The sequence below is a fragment of the Octopus sinensis genome, linkage group LG2, assembly GCF_006345805.1.
Source record: "Octopus sinensis linkage group LG2, ASM634580v1, whole genome shotgun sequence".
NCBI classification, from domain to species: domain Eukaryota; kingdom Metazoa; phylum Mollusca; class Cephalopoda; order Octopoda; family Octopodidae; genus Octopus; species Octopus sinensis.
Window position 1 is genome coordinate 148,726,471 of NC_042998.1, and position 13,587 is coordinate 148,740,057.

Here is a 13,587-nt window from a genome sequence, read left to right on the forward strand (position 1 = left end):
CACACACACACACACGCACATACACACACACACATTCATTGCCTTTCATTTGTGTGTATGTGTATCTATGTGTGTGCGCGAGTGTGTATTGGTGTGTGTGTGTGTGTGTGTGTGTGTCACTGTTAAAATCGCTCGTGCAACTTGTTTGTGTATGTATTGGCTTGGTACAGAGTGTTTGGAAACTGTGAATAAGGTGCAAGTTTCGAGTACTTGTTGGTAACTTTTTCTCCTCGTCTTATAATAGTAATTACTCAACTTTCTAGGCTCTTCTCACAAGCTATCCCGCATTCAAAAATTATACAAGTATTTGAAAAAAAAATTGATTCAATGAATGTTTTTACATTCGTATACATTAATAGAATAAACTGTCGGTTTTTCCAAATAGCTAATTAAAACTCAAAGGGTAAGTGAGAGACTTTGCAAATGAAAATGGAATACTCCGCAATGAATGCGATGAATATTTAAATTTGCGAGAAATTGGAGTTAAAACATTTGAGAAATCGAAATTATAGGAAATTTTTAGAATACAAATTTATAAAAATATTTCCAGACGGTCAGCCCTTTAATAATTGCTTTCTTTTAATACTATTATAAATTGTTACATGCCTAATTAATAAGTAGCTTTCTCCATTATAGTATAGATGTCATGTTTCAAACTTTAATTCCTCTTCGAAAGTGTCATTAAGTGGTTTATATCAATGCTTCGTAGAAATCATCAAAGCATTAAGGCGGCGAGCTGGCAGAAACATTAGCACGCCGGGCGAAATGCGTAGCCGTATTTCGTCTGCCGTTACGTTCTGAGTTCAAATTCCGCCGAGGTTGACTTTGCCTTTCATCCTTTCGGGGTAAATAAATTAAGTACCAGTTACGCACTGGGGTCGATGTAATCGACTTAATCCCTTTGTCCGTCTTTGTTTGTCCCCTCTATGTTTAGCCCCTTGTGGGCAGTAAAAAAATAAGAAATCATCAAAGCAACAGTTCATGCATAAAACAAAAACCAATGTGACCTCCCTTATAACAAATTGAGATTACGCTAGATTACATTCTTCCATTATGTCTGAAAATAAGCATTTATTTTCAGACATAATGGAAGAATGTAATCTACTGCTGTGAAGGCCTTAAAAAGCCAGAGCTATCATCCCCGATGTCAACGCCTCCATTAACCACTTCCGGTTGTTGTTTATGTTTTGAATGGCTCTCAATGTCTTCGTTGACTGTAACTGAAAAGCAGTACTTGAATCTCTTGTTTATCTCCTGGTAATGAGGAATGGCTAAATCTGACAGCGCCAGAGCTGGACCGTGAGCTGTCTGGTGTTGCGATATCTACTCCAAAACCAGCAACGTTCCGTTTGTTATTTTAAGATGTTGGGTGGTAAAGCACTTGAATGACTTTTACTGCCACACATGCAGCAGCTGAGTTACCTGCCCTTGAAGTCGAGTTTTAAGGCCTTTCTCTCAGTACCCTTTACAGAGGAAAATTCTGGTACAATTTTGTAGTACTACCGAGTCATGTGGCCTTATACCTCCGCATCTACACATCGATGAAATTTACGTCACACCTGACCACCTACTCATATTGTGATACAAAATTACCACGCTCCAAGGTTAATGCTCTCACCATTGCTTTGATTGTGACCTTAGTATTCCTCTAGGTTACTGGCTGCTGTTCTTCATACGTTTTTGACTTTTGTGGTTTTGAAGATGGTTTATATAGAACCATACACCCACGTTCACTCCAAATAAGTAAAATTTTCTTAACATGTTTGCCAGGGCGTTCTCCAGGTCTTCCTTGGATGAAAAAAAGGAAAACTTTATGGCTTTGGCAAGGCACAGATACACACATCCTCTTGCATGACTATTTGATAATGTCAAGCAGAGAGGCGCTTGACTTGCGAACCAAATCCTGCCATGCTTTGGTGCTTTCAGGAAAGTGTTACATATCCAAAGTTTGCTTATTAGAAAGTTCACTTGCAGAATATGGGATGTGGTTAGTGTTTGCGAACTTTCGTTTGACAAACTATGTTTATTATCATTGATGTTGCTGTTAATTGTGTAGTTAGTTTTGCTACTTTTCTTCTTGAAATAGTAATTTTCAAAAACTTCGTTGCGATTATTTGTGTATTCAAGTGTGTCGCTTTATTCAATGCAGTTTATCGGTGCGGTTCCAATATAACATGAAGTTATTTTTGTCTTGGAGTTAAACGATGTAATAAACAGGAAATAGAAATATTAAAAAAAAAAACAGAAAATAAACTGACCTTATTTTATCACCTCGGTACGTGGTAGACATTCCAAAAGGATCAATGAATGCACTTCATTGAATAATAGTCAGACTGAAAATCAGTTTCCTCACATTCGAAAAACATATGGAACGATGGAGAAAGCTTTTACAACAAAATGAGAGAGTCAGCAGCAGATAATAATGATAATTCTTTCTAATTATTGGCAAATTATTGGCACGGTCGAGTAGTTTTGAGGGAAGACAGTAGTTCAATTACATTAACCCCAGTACTTAACTCTGCCAGTTCGCCGCCTTAAGTAATAACCATAAAGGTACAAGACCAGCTATTTTTGAGAAGAGGTTAGTCGATACAATCGATCACAGTACTTGACTGATACTGCATTTTATCGACTCTAAAATCACTATATTTGACCTCCGTGTGATTTGAACTAAGAATATACAACAGGGAGAAATTCCGCAAAACATTTTTCTACACTCAAAGCTTCTACCAGCTTGACGCCTTTGATGTTGTTGATAATAATGATGATGATGATGATTTATTTTAGTTTAATTTATCTTTTTAATACCTGTAGTTTTAGCAAATTACAAGTATGTGTGTGGAATGGTCAGTTCATGAAAAAATACCTAACGTAGTTTAGTTCAGACAGACCGCGGGAGAATTAAAGACTATCGGCGAATTACGTTCAAGTTAAGCTGTAAAACTATGAAACCTTTCTAATAAGAAGTGTATGACAAATTAAATTTTAAAAATAAACACGGATGAGTGAGCATTAAGAAGGCTTGCATGGAACAATTGGCGTAACATCATTAATATGCAGTAAAGTGTGTTTGAAATGAAAGTATTGAAGAAATGAAGACAAGTGGAAGTGGCATTAGATGTGCAGAGTCTTTGGAATTAATATAAAACAGCAGGAAAAGCATTTGGAAGCCCATGGTTGTAAGTCACACACTGCAAACTGGCAAAGTCGTTAGAGCGTCGAATTGATTGCTTTGTGGTAACCATTCAGGCGCTGAGGCTGTGTGTTCAAAGTCCGTCATGACGGCGCCCCTACGACTCCATGAAGAGTTAAGGGCCCAATGCAAAGTAATTGAATGTCAAATATGTTTATTAAATTTTAGTTCAGGAATATAGACTTCAAGATGCTACCAAGGCGGAACAAGACTACTTTTGGGCACAAACTAAAAGTAAAAAGCGAATGATAAGTGCTCAGACGAACGGAAAAACGTATAGTGAGTGCACAAACGGATGGAAAACCGTCACAGAAGGTCTCAAAATATATACTTTCTACTAAAGGCAAAAGGTCTGAAATTGGAGGCTCGTCAGTTACATTGATCCCAGTGAAGCACTGGTACTTAATTTATCGATCTCGAAAGGATGGAAGGCAATGTCGTACTCGGCGGAATTTGAATTCATAACGTAAAGACAGACGAAAAGCTGCTAAGTATTTCTTCCGGCGTGCTAACGATTCAATATATATACACACACACATATATATATATATATATATATATATATATAATATATATATATATATATATCCTGTTGTGTCTGGGGAGAGTCATTCTCTTTAGTGCCTTATTATTTAACATACTCACCAGTAAAATTCCACTTATTTCTTATTTTTATTTTCTAAAATTTTCGTTGCGTCTTGCAACCTTTTCAATAGTCTTGACTCTCAGAGTCAAGACTATTGAAAAGGTTGCAAGACGCAACGAAAATTTTATATATATATATATATATATATATATATATATATATATATATATATATATATATATATATTATATATGCAGCTATGAAGACCTTGTCTGTAGAAGGCTGTAGGTTGTGTCTGGAGCCAAGACTTTACCTCGGAAATAAGTTCATAATCCTCCGAAAAGTGGTTCCCCTTTTTTTGCAGTAAACATATAAATATACACTGCAAGGAAGAACAACTCCAGAATTGTGGTCATTCTGTTATTAAATTTGAATTTTATGAATAAATCATTAAAATAATATGTCTACGTGTGCACTTGACAGTTCGTCTTAGCGTATATGAGCGCGCTAAAATACGCAGTTTCACGTGTATATGTACAAGTTTGTGTATATATTTGTACACACATTTTTGCATATGTTCATAAATTTGTGTATGTATTCTTTCTGTTAATCATTTGATATCATGCACATAGGCATACACACGCACACACACACACAGACACACACACACACATACACACACACACACGCATACACATATACACATACGCACAAACACGCGCAGCCTACCACGTGTATGTATATAATATATATATATATATATATACACATATATATTCATGTTTTGAGTTCTCTTTATCCTGTTTACACATGTACACAAACACACACACACATACACACACACTCACATATATATATACATATATATACATGTATGTATGTATGTATGAATGTATGTTTGCATGAATATATATATATAAAAATATAAATATATATATATACAAAAACACGCATGTATATACATATATACATGTGTGTGTGTGTGTGAGTGTGTGTGCGTACACAGACACAAGTGCATATGTGTTTGCGTACCTGTGTGCGTTATGTGTCAGTAACGTCTTTTTTTTAATTGTGCGTCGGACACGTAATGCTTATAGATGGCGTGTTCTTGGTTAGCAGAGGGATGTTTCGTACAACATGAGTAACATATTACTAAATTTGTCTTAATTAGATTATACATCTTCATGCGTGTATGTATATGTGTAATATATATGTATATATATATATACATATATATACACACACACACACACACACACACACACACACACACACACATATATATATATATATATACACACACATAAGAATATGCATATGTATATGTATATACATAAAAATATGTATACATATATGTACGTACATATACATATGTGTGTTTGTATGTTATTTCTACATTTCTATGTGCATATCAACTCACACACACACACACGCACACACAAATACGTGTATATTTACACAAGCGTGCACAAACACACACTTATACACATGCACGTATATATATACATACAAATCCATTCCTTTTTCTCACACATGATCCTATCCGAGAAGAAAGTACACGCATGACATGCATATACATATGTATATCAGGATGTGCATAGATAGATAGATAGATATAAAGGTACATACATACATACATACATACATACATACATACATTACATACATGCATACATACATACATACATACATGCATACATACATACATACATATCTGCATATATGTATATACATTTTATGTATCTGTGTGTATTCAGATAATTACGAATATATACTTGCCACACACATTCGAATAGACAATGATGTTGACATATCATGCACTTTTCTTTCTTTCTACCTCTCCCACTCACACACACACGCACACACACACACAAACACACACTCACATACACACGCACGCATGCACACACACAAACTTACACATGCGCACATGTACAAACACTAATCCCCACATATACATATACACGCACGTCTCTCCTACATTCGTTTTAAAGGTCCCTCTCTTTGTCATTCGTGATTCTTCTACATCTATCTATCTATCTATCTATCTATCTATCTATCTATCTATCTATCTATCTATTTATCTATCTATCTATCTATTTATCTATAATAATATAACTAATATATATTATATATATATATTCATAAATACGTACAAATTTATATATATATTCATATATATGTATATATATATATATATATATATATATATATATATATATATATATATTATATATATATATATATATATATATATATATATATATATATATATATATGCATATATATATTCATATATGGGTACAGGACGTCACAAGATGTAAACCACATGAAATACGAAAACAACATAAATACGAAAACAAAATTGGGTAGTTACATATGCGTGTGTATGTATGCATGTACACGCACACACACACACATATATATACACACATACATTCATACGCCCGTGTATGTATGTACCCACTACTATACACGCACATACGCAAACATACACAGCTGTTATAACCCTGTATCTCAGGCCATCGCCCCCACGCAGACTTTCGCTCTCCATCCCTGTCCTCCATTTGCCATTCATTCCAGAACCAACAAACAACCCAGCTCTGCCCAGTCCAGGGCAATCATGTCTCACAGCCCTCTGTTATTTGTTCTGCCGGATTCAATGACACCATCACACTATTTACAAACTGGTGTTGAGAGCAGCGAAAACATCAGACCGCAACATTTGCCTATTTTCATTATGTCTTTCGCTATTGCCTTCCTGGGTGGTACTAATGGTATTGGTGATAGTGATGGTGGAGGTGATGACGGGGGTGTTGATGGTAGTGGTGGGAGTTGAGAAGAATGGGGGCGACGTGCAAAGAGAGGGGAATTCATTGGATGGGGTCGTTCACAGACGTGTGATGACAGCAGTGGCAGAACGACAACCATCCTTCTCCGAGCATTTGTTGTTGTTAGCAATGTTGCTGTTGTTGTTGTTGTTGGTGTTGGTGTTGTTGTTGGTGGTGGTGTTGGTGTTGTTGTTGGTGGTGGTAGTTGTGGCGCTGGTAGTGGTAGTACTTCTTGTAGTAGCGACGGTGGAGGTGCTACTGGTGACGGTAGTTATCTTGGTATTTTCAGTGGTAATGATGATGTTAGCTGTAGTGGTTGTGTAGTGGTTTGGGCTATAGTAATAATGATGGTGATTGTTTGGGCTATAGTAGTGATAGTTGTGATGGTGGTGATGGTGGTGTTGGTAGTGGTGATGGTGATAATGATAGTGGTGGTGGTGGTTGTGGAGTTCATGGAAGTAGTGGTGTCGATATGTTGCTAGGTCGGTGATTGTGATAGTACTTATGATGGAAGCGAAAATTGTTGTGATAGTTTGGTGGTGGTGATGGTGGATAGCTGACTATAATGATGATATCATTAATTAATATTATTTACTGTTTCACGCTAATCACATGAACATTGCAATCTTTAATTACGTATTAACATAATTATTTAATACAAAGATGACTGCAGGCAGCAACACATTGGATAAAAAAAAAATTTTTTATATATAAGGGCGGTGCCCCAGCATGGCCTCAGCCGGATGGCTGAAACAAGTAAAAGAGTAAAAGAGTATACCTGGGGCAAGTATGGGAGTCAACAACAGACCTGTTTCTGTCTTGTTAAACTTCCTCGGCAAAACTTATTTCTTTGACATCTGGAGCGGGGCACATCGACAGAATCGATAGGGCATGGCTAAAATGCCTTGTGGTCTTTGTTGTGACACTTTGCGTTCTGAGCAGAGTTAGGCTTTGTGTGCTGTAAAGTTGAGTACCAGTCAAAAACTGAGGCCGATTTAATCGACTAACCCATCCTGCCAAATTTTAGGCCTTATGATTATGTGCCGAAGAATTCTTAAGAGCAGTCGATTTGTTACAATCGTTAGAGTGCCGAGACATTACGCTTTGAGACATCCTTAAGTTCAAATCTCATCGAGTTCAATTTTCTACCAAATCCTTCCCGCAAAATTTCAGAAATTTTACCTGTTAGAAACAGTTATTAACAGTGTTGCCCGCCCCTCGATTCTTTCGTTTCTCAGTTCAAATTCCGCTGACGCGAACCTCATCTTTTATCCTTCTGGGATCGATAAAATAAAGTAGAAGTTAAGTAAAAGGGTTGATTTTATCGAATAACCTCCACCGAATTGTGCTTTCAAAACAATTATTGCTTTGGCGTGTACAATACAGTAATAGAAAGATTTACGCAGAGAACGTATCGTAGAATGTGAAGCGAACAGTTTAGTAAATACAGGTATACTCGCCATTTGCTAAACACATTACTAAACACGTGGTTGCAAAAGAAGAGAGAGGACACAAAACATCAAGTAATCAGAGATCGTAGTATGTTGGGGAGCGGCATATTTCGTAACTCTGTCAGCTTTGCGATGAGTGAAAGGTTAAACTTAATAGTGTGGGGTACTTGCGGTCATTTATATACCAGTTGAGATATGGCAGTAAAAGTTGCCGGAGTTATCTCAGTGGAAAGGTGGTGGATATGTGGTTATAACAACATTGGTAGATACATCATAGGTACGATGCAGAAAGCTCTGCTGCAATGTGATAAATGGAAATGTTGCAAAAATGTGTATATGAATGATGCAGAGGTGGGTTTTGATAGTGTCTTTCACAGGTCCTCAAGACCAGTAAGGCTGAAGTTGTTGACGTCCCACTTAAAATGCTTTTGACTTAAAGGGAGAGAATTAAGGACCGCCCTTCTGAGGAGAAAGTACTGGATGTAGGGGTTACGGCAGACTTGTGAGGCTGGACACAATATGGAGGAAGAGAAAATGCGAGATCAGTCAAAGGTGGTTGAGTGGAGATGACACGTGACCGACAGACAGCTTCAAGGAGTAGAGACAACTGTAATCGCGATAGTAAAGACAGAAAGAGGACACAGAACACTTAGGGATTAGAGATCAGAGTGTGTCGGTGAGTGAATGCTTTGTAGTTGTTAGCGTTATGATGAATGATAGTGGTGATGGGTGAAAGGGGGCATTTGGCTGTGTAAGGTGTTCGAAGGAACATGTCTATCAAAAAGGTTTCTGTCACTCAACTGTTTTAAATGGATCAGGGATGGGGTACACACTTTCTTTCACAAATGATGTAGAATATTTTACATGATGTACCAGATTGTACTAGGGTGGAGTGTGTGTTGTACTGTAGGAGATTTTAAAATGTGACTAATTTATTTGATCTCACCAATCTGGGGACATGTGTTTCAGGTGCTGTTCACCCCTCATATTATTAATTAATTAATTGATGTTTAGTGTTTGTCGGTATGTCACCTTTTGTTTCCAATATTTTGTTTAATGTTGAATATTCCCATTACCGTTTTCCAGACGTTGCCAAACTCCTGCCCTCATTATGTCTTGGACTGAATTGGTTTGCCACTTCGATACACACACACACACACACACATCACACACACACACACACACACACACACACACACACACACACACACACACACACACACACACACACACATTTCATATATTCAACATATTACCTTCACAATTAGATCTTTATTCATGATGTTATTGTTGTTGTTGCTGATGTGTAGTGCCAGGAAAAATAAAATTCTATGATCAAAGACGATTCATCTCTAATCACTGAGTTTTAAACGTTAATTTTTGTTAGAACTTCACTATCCAATGAGAGATCCCCTTATTTAAGACATGAGGGAATGATATAAAAAAATCTGACAAATCCACTTACATCGTCCCCCACCACCACCACCTTATATAAATATCTCTTAAATACTTCAATCAATTGCCGTCTTCTTCCGGTCGTTATTATTGTTTCCTTTTTTTGTCTTTCCTCCGTTGATCTTCTCTCTTATTGGTCTTTTATTGTTTTACTACTGTGTCGGTGTTAATATGGTATCCTTTCTCCGTTACACATACACACAAACATACATACATGTATATGTACATACACTTATACACACACATATATATGTATATATATGTATGTGTGTATATATATATATATATATATAAGATATATATTATATATATAGTATTGTGTGTATATATATATATAAATATATATTATTGTGCCTGTATATATATATATACATGTGTGTGTATATTTATATATATATATGTATGTATGTATGTATGTATGTATGTATGTAGTATGTATATATGTATGTATATGTACTTGTGTGAGTATGTACTTATGTAAGAATGCGTGTATGCGGGAGAGGGAGAAGAGAGAGAGAGAGAGAGAGAGAGAGAGAGAGAGGTGAGAGAGAGAATTATCCTCTCGTTCTCTTATATTAAATTTTCGGACGAAATTTCTGGGGCTTCTTTTAAACAGTCACACATGAAGTCAAAGAACTATTTAGACTGTTCTTGTTTTTTCCTTTTAAATAAAATCACGTTTGATGTCCTTTAATTCTGCTCTAATCTCTTTTTATTTCTTCCTTCTTCTTATGTTTTATTCCAAGATTACATTTACCATATTTTCTTTAATATTATTCTAATACACACATCTACTCCATCTTTTTCATTCAACAAGATTTCCTAAGTCTTCGCGCTTATTTGAAAAGCTTCTCCATGTTGTTGTTTAGTAATGGCGGAGAGAGATATATTTAATCTGACTCTACGTTTCATAGAGATTTACTGATATAAAAGCAACTGCGACTGTTCCCATTAGCTACTTATTTTGGGGATACTGTTGTTATCATCTCTGTTAGATGCCTTCTAGTACCTTCTTCCTTATCGAGTAGCTTTTATGTACATCTCTTAGAGCTTCTTTTTGTTGTTGTTGTTGTTGTTGTTGTTGTTGTTGCTGTTGATGTTGTTATCAAGACGGTGAGCTAGAAGAATCGTTAGCACGCCGAGCAAAATGCTTAGTAGCATTACGCTTTGAGTTCAAATTCCAACGAAGTCGACTTCGCGTTTCATCCTTCCGTGGTCGATTAAGTTATGTACCAGTTACGCACTAGGATCGATGTAATCGATTTAATCCCCTCCCCCAAGCTGACCTTGGGGCAGGAGTGGCTGTGTGGTAAGTAGCTTGCTTATCAAACACATGGTTCCGGGTTCAGTCCCACTGCGTGGTACCTTGGGCAAGTGTCTTCTACTATAGCCTCTGGCCGACCAAAGACTTGTGAGTGGATTAGGTCGACGCAAACTGAAAGGCCCTCGTATATATGTATATATATATATATGTATATGTATGGGCGGATGTATGTTTGTGTGTCTGTGTTTTCCCCCCAACATCACTTGACAACCGATGGTGGTGTGTTTACGTCCCCGGAACTTAGCGGTTCGGCAAAAGAGACCGATAGAATAAGTACTAGGCTTACAAAGAATAAGTCCTGGGGGTCGATTTGCTCGACTAAAGGGGTGTTCCAGCATGGCCCCTGTCAAATGACTGAAACAAAATTTATATATATATTATATATATATATATATATATTATATATATAATATATACACACAATACTATATATGTGCGTACTAATACATATATACGCACAAAACCACACACACATACATATATACGTAGATACGTACACAATAGATACATGTATATATTCACACGCCGCACACTCATACATATATACTATATAAAGAAATATACATAGGCATGGCTGTATGATAAGAAGCTTGCTTCCCAACCACATGGTTCCGGGTTCAGTCCCACTATGTGGCACCTTGGGCAAGTGTCTCCTACTATAGTCTCGGGCCAACCAAAGCCTTGTGAGTTAATTTGGTAGACGGAGACTGAAAGAATCCTGTCGTATATATATATATGTGTATATATATATATATATATATATATATATATATATATAATATGTGTGTGTGTGTGTGTGTGTGTGTGTATGTATATATATATATATGTGTGTGTGTGTATGCGTGCGTGTGCGTATGTGTGTGTCTTTGTGCTTGTGTTTGTCCCCTGTTACACCTTGACAAGCAGTGTTGGTGTGTTTATGTCAACGTAATGTAGCGGTTCGACAAAAGATACCGATAGAATAAGTACTAGGCTTAAGAAATAAGTCCTGGGGTTAATTTGTGAGATTCAAAATTAGTTTATAAGCTTCTCTGGAAGTATTCAGATGTATAAATGCGAGCAAAAGTTTGACCGCCAAAACAAAGCAATATTTTCATAAAACAAACCAATCATTGTGTTTGCTTTTCTGGTATTTTGATCTGAAAATCTTATAAATCAAACCAATCATTGTGTTTGCTTTTCTGGTATTTTGAACTGAAAATCTTGTCCAAAGACAATTTTTGTTCCGTCACATTTTTGTTCCGTCACATTTTTGTTCCGTCCAAAGTGCTCTGAAATCTAAATATAAAAAGAAGCGCAAATACATTAAACGCTTTTTTATTATTGAAAATAAGATTGCTACGACTTGCAAATATATCTTTTAGCGTGATATATATTATATGTATGTGTGTGTGTATGTGTGTGTGTGTGTACGTGCGGTGTGGTAACTTTGCATCCCAGCCACTCGGTCCCGGGTACAGTCACACTGCGCGGCACCTTGTGAGTGGATTTGGTAGAAGCTATACACACAGAGATAGTCACACACACACACACGCACATGTATATATATATATATATAATATATATATAAGAATTTCGTTGTATATATATAGAGATATCTGTGTGTGTGTGAGTGTATGTATGTATGCATGCATGTATGTACGTCTTTGAGTAAGTACGTGTGTGTGTGTGTCTGTGTGTTTTTGTATATGTGTTTTTCCCCATCACCGCTTGACAACCGGTGTTTCGTGTGTTTGTGTTCCCGTAATCTAGCGCTTCGGCAAAGAGACCGATACTATTAGTACTGATCTTAAAAAATAAACCCTTTGGTTGATTTGCTCGACTAAAATTTCTTCAAGTCAGTGCTCCAGCATGGCCGTAGCCAAATAACCGAAACAAATAAAAGTTATACATTCTATATATACAAACACACACACACACACGCACACACACACACATACACACACACATACACACACAGCCACATATACGTATGCATGTATATCATATTGAAATGCTGACGGTCTTCTCATTTCATCTTTTTCTGTATTTGGATTCAATGACATAGAACTACGAAGCCATATGCATCATATTGTATCCTAAAGTGTGTTAAACGTAAGTTGCCCAGTTGTAAATGTGCTTCTCAGAAGTCTGAGATAGTTTGTAAACGTTGATAGCTATAGCAAAAGAACTATAGCTGGTGTCGCTTTCACGACATGAATATCACGTGTCCTTAGCTGAGTGATACAGGACTAATGCCTATAAGCCACGTTGATTTTGTCTCAGATCTCTCACTCTTCTAACAACTGAAGAGATGGTTGTATCTCGACAGCTTAAGTCATACGGAGCTGATTATAGAAAGATTAGAAGGTGTGTTCTAGACCACGCCTTCCAACCCTATAAATTCGAATGTAGAATTTGAAAGCAACACAAGCCCAACAAATGTCCAGGTCGACTGTTTAAAATCTAACCTGATGATGATGGTTTATATATTATGATACAATCTTTTACGACTACATTAAATAAAATTTTGCCTACATAGCTGATGTAAACTTTAAACACTGTTCGCGTTATGCGTGTGTGTGTGTGTGTGTGTGTGTGTGTGTGTTGTGTGTGACAAGGAAAATAAGATAAGGTAGAAAATGCTAAAATAATTTTGTCATGAAGAACAATTTAGCACCGGTTTCAGACTTTGCGACTTTTTCAACTTAGAGCAATGCACGAAAAACAACTAAATTGTGGAAAAATTAAATGATTGTTTTTAAATA